This window comes from Stigmatopora nigra, chromosome 20, assembly GCF_051989575.1.
Source record: "Stigmatopora nigra isolate UIUO_SnigA chromosome 20, RoL_Snig_1.1, whole genome shotgun sequence".
Taxonomy (NCBI): domain Eukaryota; kingdom Metazoa; phylum Chordata; class Actinopteri; order Syngnathiformes; family Syngnathidae; genus Stigmatopora; species Stigmatopora nigra.
Window position 1 is genome coordinate 3,526,659 of NC_135527.1, and position 12,724 is coordinate 3,539,382.

Consider the following 12,724-nt stretch of genomic DNA (forward strand, 5'->3'; position numbering starts at 1 on the left):
AAGTTTTTAACTGCAAAATGGATGAACTCACCGTGAACGTGAAATTCCACATTAGAGACCGAGATGCTTGTGCTGGTGCATAGTGAGGAGAAGCATAGTGGCGCAGCGGAAGCGTGCTGGGCCCATAACCCAAAGGTTGATGGATCGAAACCATTCTCTGCTACTTACAATCATTTTGTTTTTTGCAGAAGCAAAATACTTCACTTATTGTGTTGCAGTTGCTGTGAAAATCTCATCTTGACAATTATTAATTCTGGAAATTAATACTTCACTTCACATTCTTCTTATGGATGCCCACCGATCAAAAGTTGTATCAAAATTTAACGGAAATCGGGCCCAATGCGTCATTTTCAGAGTATTGAAATACTATTAGTTCCCTGAGAAAACCCACGCAAGCCCGGGGAGAACATGCAAACCCCACGCAGCTGGACCGACCTGAATTTGAACCCAGGACTCCAGAGCTGTGAGGTCGACGCGCCAACCACTCGCATCACTGGGCTGCTACTTAGTTCTTATTTATTGATTATTTATTTGTCTGTTTGTTGTTGTTATTTGTGCGCTACATGGTGAAAGCATTAAATCTCATTGCACTTGTACGACAGTAGTGGGCCGTCAGGGCCTTCCAGGCCTTCTCTGCTGGCCTAAGAAATATCTGAATCATATATTATATTTTGTCCATCAATACTAAATAATTCCAAATTGTCTGTTAGCTTCATTTCCCCCTGGTTGCACTGCCTGGGCGTGTCTGAATGCCCCGCCCACAGAGACTCGAGTTGGAAAACAAAATGGTGACATACTTCTATCACAAAGGAGAGGGAAGTGGTATAAAAAGAACAATCTGGAGAACTACTATTAAGAAGATGTATAGTATCCTGACATTCGGAATTCACTGGGTCTAGACGGCACACTTGAATCTGCAGTTGTGCAGATGAGAAGCATACCTTTTAAGGGTAATGAACATAACAGTAAGCGATACGAGATCAAAATCAGCGCAATTCAAACCACATGATTCAATCTGGGGTGGTGGTGTTCTAGAGCAAGGGTGTCAAACCGCACAAAATGATGCAGGAGGCCAGATATGTTCCCCGGCTGCCTCTTTGACACCTGTGTTCTAGAGAGGCTGTGCCCGTTCCACGGTCAAACCCAAAACTTTGGCATTTTCAGCGCCATGCTCTGCCTAAATGAGATAAACAGCAATTTGCTGGCACTATTACTAAACTATCACTAAACTATGCCGAGCCGGAATTTCTCAACCTTACGCTCAGGATCTTTCCTAACCGCGTCCCGGCAAAGGAAGATTTCTTCTAATAGTGTTGCTCATCATAAGAGGTCCTCTGAGCCAATCTTTGTCTGATCCCTCACATCAGACAAGTTGGCCATTGGTAACCCTACCAGGACTACAAAGCTCCGGTCAACATTGGTCCAAGGATCACTGGGACTGATTAACCCCACGGGGCACACCCAATCAGTACTTTTTTTGTAGAAGCAAACTACCCCACTTCCAAGAGTTACCATTGCTGTCAAAATAGTGTTCTTGAAATTGCCATCTAGATTCATACACATACTTGAGAGCATGTTACCAACAAAAAAATGCAGTATGATTTAAAAAAACAACTGAACAAGACACATAAAAAATGAAAACAATCGAAAATTACATCTACATATGAGAAAAGAAATATTTATCCATAGTGTTGGACAGTATTCAGTAATACTATTATATATGTGTGTATTTAATCGTTTACGCATGAAAGCTTCTTCAATTTGTCCGAGGAGAACTTACGACTGTAACAAGTCACCAAGTCCTTGTCTCAAGGACTGTTTACTGGACCTTCACCACAGAATGCAGACCTAGAAGGACGCTTAAGAAGATGCTAATTGAGCGGGATCACTGTCTGAACAACCTTTGTGATTCAACCTATATAATCTGTGTCTGAGCCTATTTGGGTCACAGAGGTGATTAGAATCTACCTCGACTGCAAAGTGACTCATGGCTTACAAGGAAACCGAAAACTGACTGCTAGCTGAATTAGGCTGGGTTTGCAAAGTCTAAAGTGATGCCGAAACCAGAGGTTGAACCAGGGACCTTTAAATCTTAACTCTAACGCTCTCCCAACTGAGCTACTGCAGCCGGTTTATGACATTAACAACCAACTTGAATTGCAAATTGACTCATGGCTTACTATTCCATGTGCTTTACCCGAGACTCGCACATTCACGCATACATATCAAAAGTAAATAAACATTACTAAAAATAATCTTCCTTCTCACATGCTAAACACTGTACAGTCGAAGCTTGTGATATGACCACTTCGCCATACAACATTTTGTCTTACGACAAAAATTTCGATTCAACAATTCGCCAGTGGCAGTAGCTCTGTCCACTCTTTTTGTTTTTCATGTTTTACAGTCCCTCTATCTTTTTTTAATTTACATTTGAATATTTCTTATAACATTCCTTTTTACTTTACTTTGTACTTTATACTTTTTACTTTAAAGATGAGTGATCAGTATGTTAATACTTTAGTCCTTTTTTTCTGTTTATGTTTCATATGTACTGTTAAAGGATGCAGTTTTTTAAATGTATCGTATCTAGTGCTGACCCGGCCTATTTCTCAAATTTCTAAAGTCAATGTGACAGACGTGCCAGGGGTGCCCATACGGTGACACTTTTTTCCTTAGGTGGCTAATGTGAAATATAAATGGTATTCTTATATTTAAACTTGCACCCTTTTGCACTCTGATGTATTAAAAGTTACTAGAATAGAATTTAATTTACACCTATTGGTTAAAATGTACACAACACGTTTTTTTACTCCACCTCCTTTATTTGTATTAACGCCTCCCATTTTTATGACTTGTCTTAACTCTATCACAAACACAGTTGAAGCAGTTTTTCAGCGGGAAATAGCTTTGGGGAGCCTGGAGAGTTGTCACACTCTCCGGCCTCTGAATATTTGCATCCCCGCCTCTGCAGACGCGGCCTTAACTTTCATTATATCTGCCTCAGTATGTCTTCCAATGTTCGAGTTTATTGAATTATTTTGGCCAACAAGCTAGAGGTGCTCTTAAACTGACACCAATAAAACCAGGGCTCGTCCGGGAGTTGGACCCGGGACCTCTCACACCCGAAGCGAGAATCATACCACTAGACCAACGAGCCAGATATACTCATTTTTTTTCTCAGATGGCTAATGTCCCATACCACCCCACCATATATGACAATTCAACACTTTTTTTCTCAGGTGAAGCATGTGACATATCAACTCCCATAATAGATTACAATTCGACAAAGTTATGTCTCATCCAGGAGTTGGACCCAGGACCTCTTTCACCCTAAGCAAGAATTTTAACACAAGACCAATGAGCCAGAGCTTCTTTTCATTATTTTAAAACCTAAAAATGTGTCAGATCTGTTTAGCCTGACCTTTATGGACATGCTTGTGACTTGCTATCTTAACTCATTATCTGCCAGAGCAAGTGATCCTATTTCACTCCCATTGACGACGACAGGCATGCAATACAATTTGACCGGAGGGATTGCAGTCAAACTGGATTGAACATCTCTCCCTGTCAATGGCAACTAATGACGCTCACACCTAGTGGCAATTTAGAATGTCCAATGTGGGATGAGACCGGAGTACCCGGAAGAAACCCACGCTGGGGATAACATGTTAACTCCATACAGTTGGACCGACCTGGTCTTGAACCCAGAACTGTGGGGCTAACTGCACCACCAGGCTGCCCCAAATGTCATTCATTGAATCAAAAAATTTAGCTTATACCCGATTCCCATACTCTGAAAATGACACATTGAAAATGTGAAGTGAGTTATTAATTTTAAGAATTAATAATTATAAAGATCAGTTTTTCACAGCAACTGCAACACTTGAAAGTGAGGTATTTTGCATCTGCAAAAAATAGTAATAATTGTAAGTAGCAGAGAATGGTTTCGATCCATTGACCTCTGGGTTATGGGCCCAGCACGCTTCCGCTGCGCCACTCTGCTTTTTCTCATCCCTACCTGTTGGGTTTATTCGATAATTATATTATATATGTGTGCAGTTAATAATTTTTGCATGAAAGCTTCTTTAAACTGTCTGAAGAGAACTCGGGGTCGTATCACGTCACTGAGTCCTCGTGCCAAGGACAGTTGACCTGACATCTCAATTTTAACTGGCACTTTAGCTGATAGCTAATGTTACTTTACAAATCGAGTGGAAGGATTTTTTTGTTTTATACAACTGTGAGAATTTGTGTTTTTTTTAAGGTTTTGTTGTGATTGAATGTTTGACCACAGACTGGGCAGGGAAAAGGTTTTTTTTTCCTGTGTGTGGATTCGTTCTGTGATGCTCTAAATTGGCCTTTCAAGTGAATTTTTAACTACAAACTGACAAAGAAAATATGTCTAACCTGTCTATGTTCTTTTGTGTGATTTTAAGGTTTTTGGCAGCTGAATTTTTGACAACAGACTGAGCAGGAAAATGGTCTTTCACCTGTGTGGGTTTTTGTGGATTTCGGATCTTGTAAAAACATAGTAAATCATACCACATGTCAAAAAGCTGTCACAAGCGTACTACCCGTGTGCATCTTTTCAAATTAAAACTTTCTTTAAACATTACAAGCTTATTCCCTACAATGTTTGCAGTTGTTTAAATATATAGACATCATCTCTAAACTTTTTAGGTGGTCTAATACGATTAAAGTCAGAAACTGTATTGTAATATAAATTCAATCTTAACATTTTGAGATTGAAAAGGAGCTTATATTTATTGCTTGACATATGTGCAATTGACTTTGGATACATTTTCAATAAGAAATTCCCTATCACTGTCAAATTTAATATTGTCAGGTATATTTTCTCATAGGTTGGCAAAAATTATTAATCTAATATCAATGTTACTATTTTTAAACATTAAAAATTGGCAATCTTCTTGAGGATTAGCATTAGTGTCTCTCATGACACCAAAATGTCAGTAATTTAACTATGGAGGGGTGCCCAACTCCGGTCCTCGAGGGCCCCTTTGCAGTCTATTTTTCATATCTCCCTCCTCTACCACATCTGAACCAAATGGTCAACTCATCAGGCAGCTGTCCAGAAGCTTGATAACGATCCCAATTATTTAATTCAGGCGTGTTGATGGAGGGAGACATGGAAAACCAATTTGATAGTGGCCCTCGAGGGCTGGAGTTGGGCATGCTAATGTAATGTAAATTTCATTCATTCATATTCCATACTACACATCCTAGCAAGCAGGCTTCAAGCAAAAGGCAAACAACACCAGTAAGCCGTAGGGCACAAACAACCATTTGCACTCACAATCAGACCGCCACTATTGGGAATTGAGGCCACGCCTGCCTGCAAGTCAGCCGGGTGTCCCACTGCACACTCAGAGATCTGGGATAGATTGCTGTAGGTTTGTGGAAAACTTCCACACACTCATATAGGGTAGTGTGGCCAAGCGGTCTAAGGCGCTGGATTAAGGCTCCAGTCTCTTAGGAGGCGTGGGTTCAAATCCCACCACTGCCAACATCTTCTGATCTTGTTGGGAGTGAAGTTACAGACAGGCATGAGACTGTGTCACATTTTGAAGCAACCGGTTGCTGGAAAAGGTCTGAGGCGTAAGATGACAACTCGCACTCAGCTCCGAGGAACTCTCTTATCTTCCCAAGGTGAATGTTGCTATTATTGAGTTTCAGCATGATGTCATGGAAAAGTACAGTAGTTGAGATTATAGATATCATGGAAAAGTATAACAATTTAACACTGATACATGTTGAGAAAAGATTATAGACATCATGGAAAAGCAGAATATTAAGACAGATTATAGACAGGATGTTCTTTAGAAATGCACATATTATTAAGACTACAGTTTAAAGCAACTTCACACATTGTTGCAGAAATTGGTCAAGATTGGAAACCTTGGACTGACATATTAACTGGTGAAATTTATTTCTGAAACAGGGATTTCCCAAACGGGGGATAATTGGGTGATGTTAATGGTGTGTAAAGAACAGGCGCCAGCACAATGTGGGGCTACTTTTGTAAAAGGGTGGTCTCAGTTGAAACATTGAGAGGACAGGTAAGATAAGATTTCTGACTTAATAAGATGCATGAAACACCTCAATATTGATTGGAAAGATTATTTTTCAGCAAGCAATACCGTGAAACTATAGGGAACTCTTTTATATTGGTTTTGACGTCTCCATATGCGGAAGGTGAAAGGGTTTCAATTGAGACTAAACCATCTTACAAAGGGCTAAAACAAACTACCAGACAAGGAAATACGATCGGATATAACAACTCACTCAATCACCATTCTTTGGGGAAAGTGTTTTTACAAATGAAAAACGTGTCCTACTTGTACAGAAAAATATTGAAACAGTGTCTATCCTGTTCCTGTAAATGGGAAGTCAATTTTTCCACAGTTTAATCATTTTACCTGCTTAAACCTTACAGGGCATGGTCTGAAGCTGGGGGAGATAAATGAGACGTGGTGTGTCGGCGTTCTAAAACAAACTGCACCCCTGATACCACGTTCTGACCTATGGTGGTGGTGTGGTGGAGATAAATTATACAACTCCTGTCGAAACGTGGCAGGACTAAGTGCTTTGGTCTCACTGCTCTTACCAGTGTCTGCTTTTCCATCTACAGCGGAGGAAATACAATTGGCTGCTCAGAAATCTGGTGTGGACATTGTCGAGCGGCATGAAGGAAAGGAGATCCAACATACATTGATGCGATCGGCATCCCCCGGGGCATACCAGATGAGTATAAGCTGGCTAATCAGATCGCAGTAGGATGGGAATCCCCAAACAAAAATGTAGATAATAATAAATTACCTGCAGTACAATGTCCAAAGATTGGAAATTATACTGAACAAGGATTCGTGGCCATTAAGGAGCAACTGGCAGCTACCAGTCTGATGGCGTTCCAGGACCGCATAGCGGTGGATATGATCCTTACCCGATGGGCCCCTCACCACTCCTCGTGCTCCTTGCTAAGCCGATTTATAACTATTGCAATTGCCCCTACAAATTCTAAATTACACAAATTATATTCTCTGCTTATGAAACGTACCGGGGAAAGAAGTGAAGTCCAGGAGTACGGGAATTCCGAGGATGAATTGGGCGAAAATGATAGTTTTCTTTTTCAGAGCAGCCATGCGAATAAGGAATAGGCGGGTAAAATTGCAGTCACCTGAAATTTCCTTTTGTGATTACTATAAAACAATTAGTAACATACATATCATTAAAAACGGCGGAATGGTGGGTTTATTCTGTAATACTATGATATATGTGTGTAGTTAAATTTTTTTAAAGCATTAAAGCATTCTTCCAATTGTCCGAAGAGAACTCGGGGTTGTACCCAATCACAGTCCTCTCACACGGACTGTTGATCTGACATCCGAGGACTGTTGATCTGGGTTTGCAGCTAGTATCAAGAGTCGTCAAGGACTCTTGATACTAGCAGATGGATATCAATCACTTCCAGGAACACTCGCATAGTGTTCCTACATCGTGATGCCCTTCGTGCTTCTTTGTGTAATTGTTATGCCAAATGAAGGCGCGATTGTTTTAATTCAAATGGAGTTTGTTTTTAGTTTCCTCTTTCTATTATTGTTAAAAACCTTAATTGTTATTATAGTTACAGATGTTGTTTTTGCTTATGCATTTGGATTAATCAGAACCCTTGTAATTGTTTTGATTTATGGCTTTAAAGCCGTACGAGAAATCACTGTTCGAGGAGATACTTTGGAGATCGGGAGGAAGTCTTGAAGTCTCCATGTATCTACCCTTATAAGGTTTCCTGACCAAAGATGCAAATTATAATAATATTATTATAATAATAATTGAATAATATATCTGCCTGAAGTGATTGATAATTATAGAAAAGTGTAATTATTAATGAACCTATCACCTTGCTTTGTCGAATTGAGATCTATGATGGGGTGAGATGGGATATCAGCCATCCAAGAAAAGAAGTGTAACCTAATAGGCACCTCTGGCTCATTGGTCTAGTACAGTGCTTCTCAATTATTTTATGTTAGGCCCCCCCTAGCTAGAATAAAACTATTCGCGCCCCCCCCCCCCCCCACTTCCCACCGTGACTATAAATAAAATCATTTTATAAAAGTGTTATAGGTACAACATGTGAAATGTTGCACTCTCACAAACATGACAGAAGTAACAATGAGAGCGCCACTGCCAGCTACTGTTGTGGATGCGCAATTACACTTTATACTAGTACGGCCAAATAAAATCCTGTTCCCCAGGGTTACAAATTGTGATCTATTATGGGGGTGATATGGCACATTTGCCACCTGAGAAAAAAGTTGGTCTATTGGTATGATTCTCGCTTAGGTCGCGAGAGATCCCAGATCCAACTCCCAGACGAGCACTTGCTTTGTCGAATTGTGATCTATGATAGGGGTTGATATGTCAAATACTTCACCTGATCAGCCATCCAAGAAAAAAAGTGTCACTGTATGGGCACCTCTGGCTCGTTGGTCTAGTGGTATGATTCTCGCTTTGGGTGCGAGAGGTCCCGGGTCCAGCTCCCGGACGAGCCCTACGTTTGTCAAATTGTGATCTTTTATGGGGGTTGATATGTCACATAATTCCCCTGACAAAAAAGTTTCACTTTATGGGCGCCTCTGGCTCGTTGGTCTAGTGGTATGATTCTCGCTTTGGGTGCGAGAGGTCCCGGGTCCAACTCCCGGACGAGCCCTACGTTTGTCGAATTGTGATCTTTTATGGAGGTTGATATGTCACATACTTCCCCTGACAAAAAAGTTTCACTTTATGGGCGCCTCTGGCTCGTTGGTCTAGTCAAGTGGTATGATTCTCGCTTTGGGTGCGAGAGGTCCCGGGTCCAACTCCCGGACGAGCCCTACCTTTGTCGAATTGTGATCTTTTATGGGAGTTGATATGTCACATACTTCCCCAGACAAAAAAGTTTCACTTTATGGGCACATCTGGTTTGTTGGTCTAGTGGTATGATTCTCGCCTAGCCCTTGCTTTGTCGAATTGTGATCTATGATGGGGTGAGATGGGAGATCAGCCATGCAAGAAAAAAAGTGTCACTCCTGGCTCGTTGGTCTAGTGATATGGTTCTTGCTTAGGGTGTGAGAGGTCCCTGGGTTCGACTTCTGGTCTAGCCCTTGATTTGTCAAATGGTGATCTATGGTAGGGTCATAGAGGCTGTAATAAGCCTGAGGAAAAAAGTTTCATTCGATGAGGAAATCTGGTTCATTGGTCCAGTGTTATGATTCTTGCTTAGGGTTTGAGTCTGTGAGAGGTCCCAGGTCCAACTCGTGGATGAGACCTATTTTTGGCCACTTGAGAAAAAAAGTGTGAGGCAATGGGCACCCCTGGCTCGATGGTTTAGTGGTGCCAGGTTTCCCAGGACCAACTCCTGGACGAGCCCTGGTTTTGTCGAATTATGATCTATGACGGGGTCATATGGGACATTACCCACTTAAGGAAAAAAGTGTCATTGTGTGAGCACCCCTGGCTCGTCTGTCTTGTGCAGGGATGCGCAAACTTTTCGGCCCAGGGGCCATATTGACTTTAAAAATCTGACAGATGGGTCGGGTCAGCACAAGATACGAACGATACTTATTAGAAAACTGCATCCGTTAACAGTACATATGAAACATAAACAGATAAAAAGACCATTAACGCATTAATGTGTGTATTAAAGTAAGTAAGTAAAGTTGGCAGGCAATAGCTGCCAATTATTGTGAGTATTGCTTTAGAAATGGGAGAAATATTACCAAATTTCAATCCTCACAATGGATTGACCTTCCCTTTAGTCTACATTAAAGTCATATCCCTGTGTTTTGATGACTCAAAGACAAATCAGAGCAATATGTTGGGTTTATTCTGTATTACTATGATACATATATGAGTAGTAATTCATTTCTTTGTTAAATCATTCTTCTTATTATTCCTAAAGTGCTCGAGGTCATATACAATCGTCAAGTCCTCTCTCACGTGGACTTCTTATCCAAGGATTTTTTATACAGCAACTCACCCAATCTGTGGCTTCGAGATCGATTTTATCTATTTTGCAACGGAGCCAGGGTCACTGGCCTATAATAAAGATCTTGTTTCTGCCATTTCCACCATAGTGGCCATACCTCGTGACGCACTTTGGTCTTTCTTTATGTAATTGTTATATGATTGTTAGGTCAAATGAAGGCTTGATTGTTTTTAATCCAAATGTTGTTGGTTTTAGTGTCCTGTTTTGTTATTGGTAGAATACCTTGATTGATATTATAGTTACAGATGTTGTTTTTGCTTATGCATTATGAAATAATCAACAACCTTGTAAATTGTTTTGATTCATGGCAATGAGAGTCGTACGAAAATGTCTATTTGAGGAGATGCTTCGGAGAGAAGGGGAAATCCTTGTTGCTTGATGTACCTCCCCTTAAGGTTCTTATCCGTGATCCAATCTATTTCTTTAAATGTCAATAATTGAATAAGATGTCTGCCTGTAGTTATTGATAATTACAAAGAAGGGTAATTATAAATGAACCTATCACAATATTAATATAATGCTGAGATAGTGGACTGTTATTTGATACAAGTTGTGAAAATATGAAAGGAGGGTAAGGGTTTACTATAGAATTAGATAATATATACTGTCACATCGGCTTATTAGCCATATGGGGCCATATAGGTCATTTGGCCGGTCACTGGCTAAATAGCCCCCGGGACTATTTGACCGGTTACCGGCACCTGAGCGACTGCCATTGCAAATTATTTTGTTCTCTCAATTTGACCCAAGAAGGTATACGTTTGATTTCAAGACACATATAGATGCACCTTATTTAAAAATTGCTAAGTAACCTTAAAAACCATTAGATTTAAATATTGAAATGTGTTATTTGTAACTTGAAATAAGATCAAACACAATGTAACATTTAAAGCAAATGTCCTTGAAATTACCCAACCTTTTATCAAAATGTAGCTTTTCGATTTAGCATACCTGTCAACCTCTGCCGATAACTGCCCTTTTAAATGATTAATATTTCCTTTACAAACCCCAAAAAAACTTACAAACACCGTACGACGCATGTTTACTCGCGGTAACCAGACAGTGTGGTAGAAATAACAAAGGTAATTTGCATACAAAGTCTTTTATTCAATTTAAAAAGTTTACAGTGCCTTCAGTGCTTCCTATTGTAAGCCAATGTGCATGATTTAGCAGAATTTATCGGCTCTAATTAGGGTCTCACTTGTGAGCAACAGTTGTCACAGTTAAATTTCATCTGTAATAAAGAAGTAAGAGTGTTTGTTCCCATTGTCTTTTTGTACTCTGTATGAATTTTCCTCACATGGCTGAAAACCCGCTCGCTATCAGCGTTACTGTGAGGAAGGCGGAGTAAAATTCGATACATCTTTCTCATCAGTTTTCATTTTGAACACATGAGGGCAAAATGTCTCTGGACGAATTGGTTGTCCATCCTGACTTTTCTGAGGGAGAAGATCATCAGGTATTAGTTGATAGTCTTCCCATTCATCTTTTAATTGTTCCTGATCAAAGTCTGGTGTAAACCTGTTTGCAATCTTAACAACACTTGTGTAATCCAACATCTCTCTCTTTCTTGGGTCCAACACCACCAAGTCACTCAGTATTGTAATCTCAAATGGAAATTTTTGTATCATTTTAGTTAGTACAGCCTCATAAACTGAGCGAACAGAGGGAAAAAAAGGTTGCTTGCATGGCTAGTGTGATGCTTTGCCTTATTTCATCCTCGTCATTGGTGTCTTGGAAGAGGGCCCTGGTGCCCAAGCCAACAGCAAGCCTGCTATCTTCATGCTGCAGGCATCTGTTTGTATAATCAACTGCCAGCAGGCTATCAGCAGATTTGACAAGTTCCATTTTCACATATTTCACCAAGAGTTTCTTTAAGAGTCATTCCATTTCTGGTAGCAAATCTCCAATCATACAGGCCTCTGTTTGGAACACAATATTGAATTGATTTATTTGAGGCAGGATGAAGCTGAGGAAGTGGAGTGTGAGGAGAGTAACAGGGTCTTGAAGTCGATCATGGATGTTTTTCACTTTACCTGCCCTTTCAACATCCGCATGGCTAGCGAAGTAGCTTTTGAGTGCTTCGTACTGAGACAACGTTCTTTCAACCACTTTTTGCAGAGACAACCATTGTGTCAGACAAGGCTTTAGGAATTGTTCTTGCTCGGAATTTGTAAAGTCCTGATACTCTTTAAAATCCTCAATTCGTTTGGAACTATTTTTAAAAAAATAAAATATACCCACCAGCAAGGCATCGATGTTTACTGGCAATGTCTTCAGTCCATCTTTGACACACAGATTGCCAAGATGACAAATGCATCCAACACTAAAAACAGCCCCATTTTTTTCTTTTATCCTAGACAAGACAACGTTTTTCTTTCCAACCACGGTGTTGCAATTGTCGCTTGCAAATCCCTTAACGTTACTCCATGGAATGTCATTTTCTCGTAAAATGTTGTCAATAATGGCAAAGATTGATGCTGCTGTGCCTGATGCCAACTCTGGTAAATCAAGGAGTCTGGTATTTGTGTTCTCCCCATCAAAGTAGTGAGCTAACACAACAAGTTGCTTTTTGGTTGTACGATCATTGCTTTCATCAGTCATGAGGGTAAATGGGTGAGTTCTGCAGTACTGGATGACGTCTTGGGTGCAGCCACGTGCAAAGCTCTCCTTAACAAT

At 40.3% G+C, this 12,724-nt stretch overlaps 6 non-coding genes across 6 annotated transcripts; 4 read left to right on the plus strand and 2 right to left on the minus strand.

Annotated features, from left to right (window-relative positions):
* Positions 1 to 3,088: 3,088 nt before the first annotated feature.
* On the minus strand, positions 3,089 to 3,160 carry trnap-cgg (transfer RNA proline (anticodon CGG)). The gene has a single exon. It is a non-coding gene; the product is annotated as a tRNA-Pro (tRNA).
* A 774-nt stretch (positions 3,161 to 3,934) lies between these two features.
* On the minus strand, positions 3,935 to 4,006 carry trnam-cau (transfer RNA methionine (anticodon CAU)). The gene has a single exon. It is a non-coding gene; the product is annotated as a tRNA-Met (tRNA).
* A 1,439-nt stretch (positions 4,007 to 5,445) lies between these two features.
* On the plus strand, positions 5,446 to 5,527 carry trnal-aag (transfer RNA leucine (anticodon AAG)). Its single transcript has one exon. It is a non-coding gene; the product is annotated as a tRNA-Leu (tRNA).
* A 2,971-nt stretch (positions 5,528 to 8,498) lies between these two features.
* Positions 8,499 to 8,570, plus strand: trnap-ugg (transfer RNA proline (anticodon UGG)). The gene has a single exon. It is a non-coding gene; the product is annotated as a tRNA-Pro (tRNA).
* Positions 8,571 to 8,656: 86 nt separating this feature from the next.
* On the plus strand, positions 8,657 to 8,728 carry trnap-ugg (transfer RNA proline (anticodon UGG)). The gene has a single exon. It is a non-coding gene; the product is annotated as a tRNA-Pro (tRNA).
* Positions 8,729 to 8,814: 86 nt separating this feature from the next.
* On the plus strand, positions 8,815 to 8,891 carry trnap-ugg (transfer RNA proline (anticodon UGG)). Its single transcript has one exon. It is a non-coding gene; the product is annotated as a tRNA-Pro (tRNA).
* The last annotated feature ends 3,833 nt before the right edge of the window (positions 8,892 to 12,724 follow it).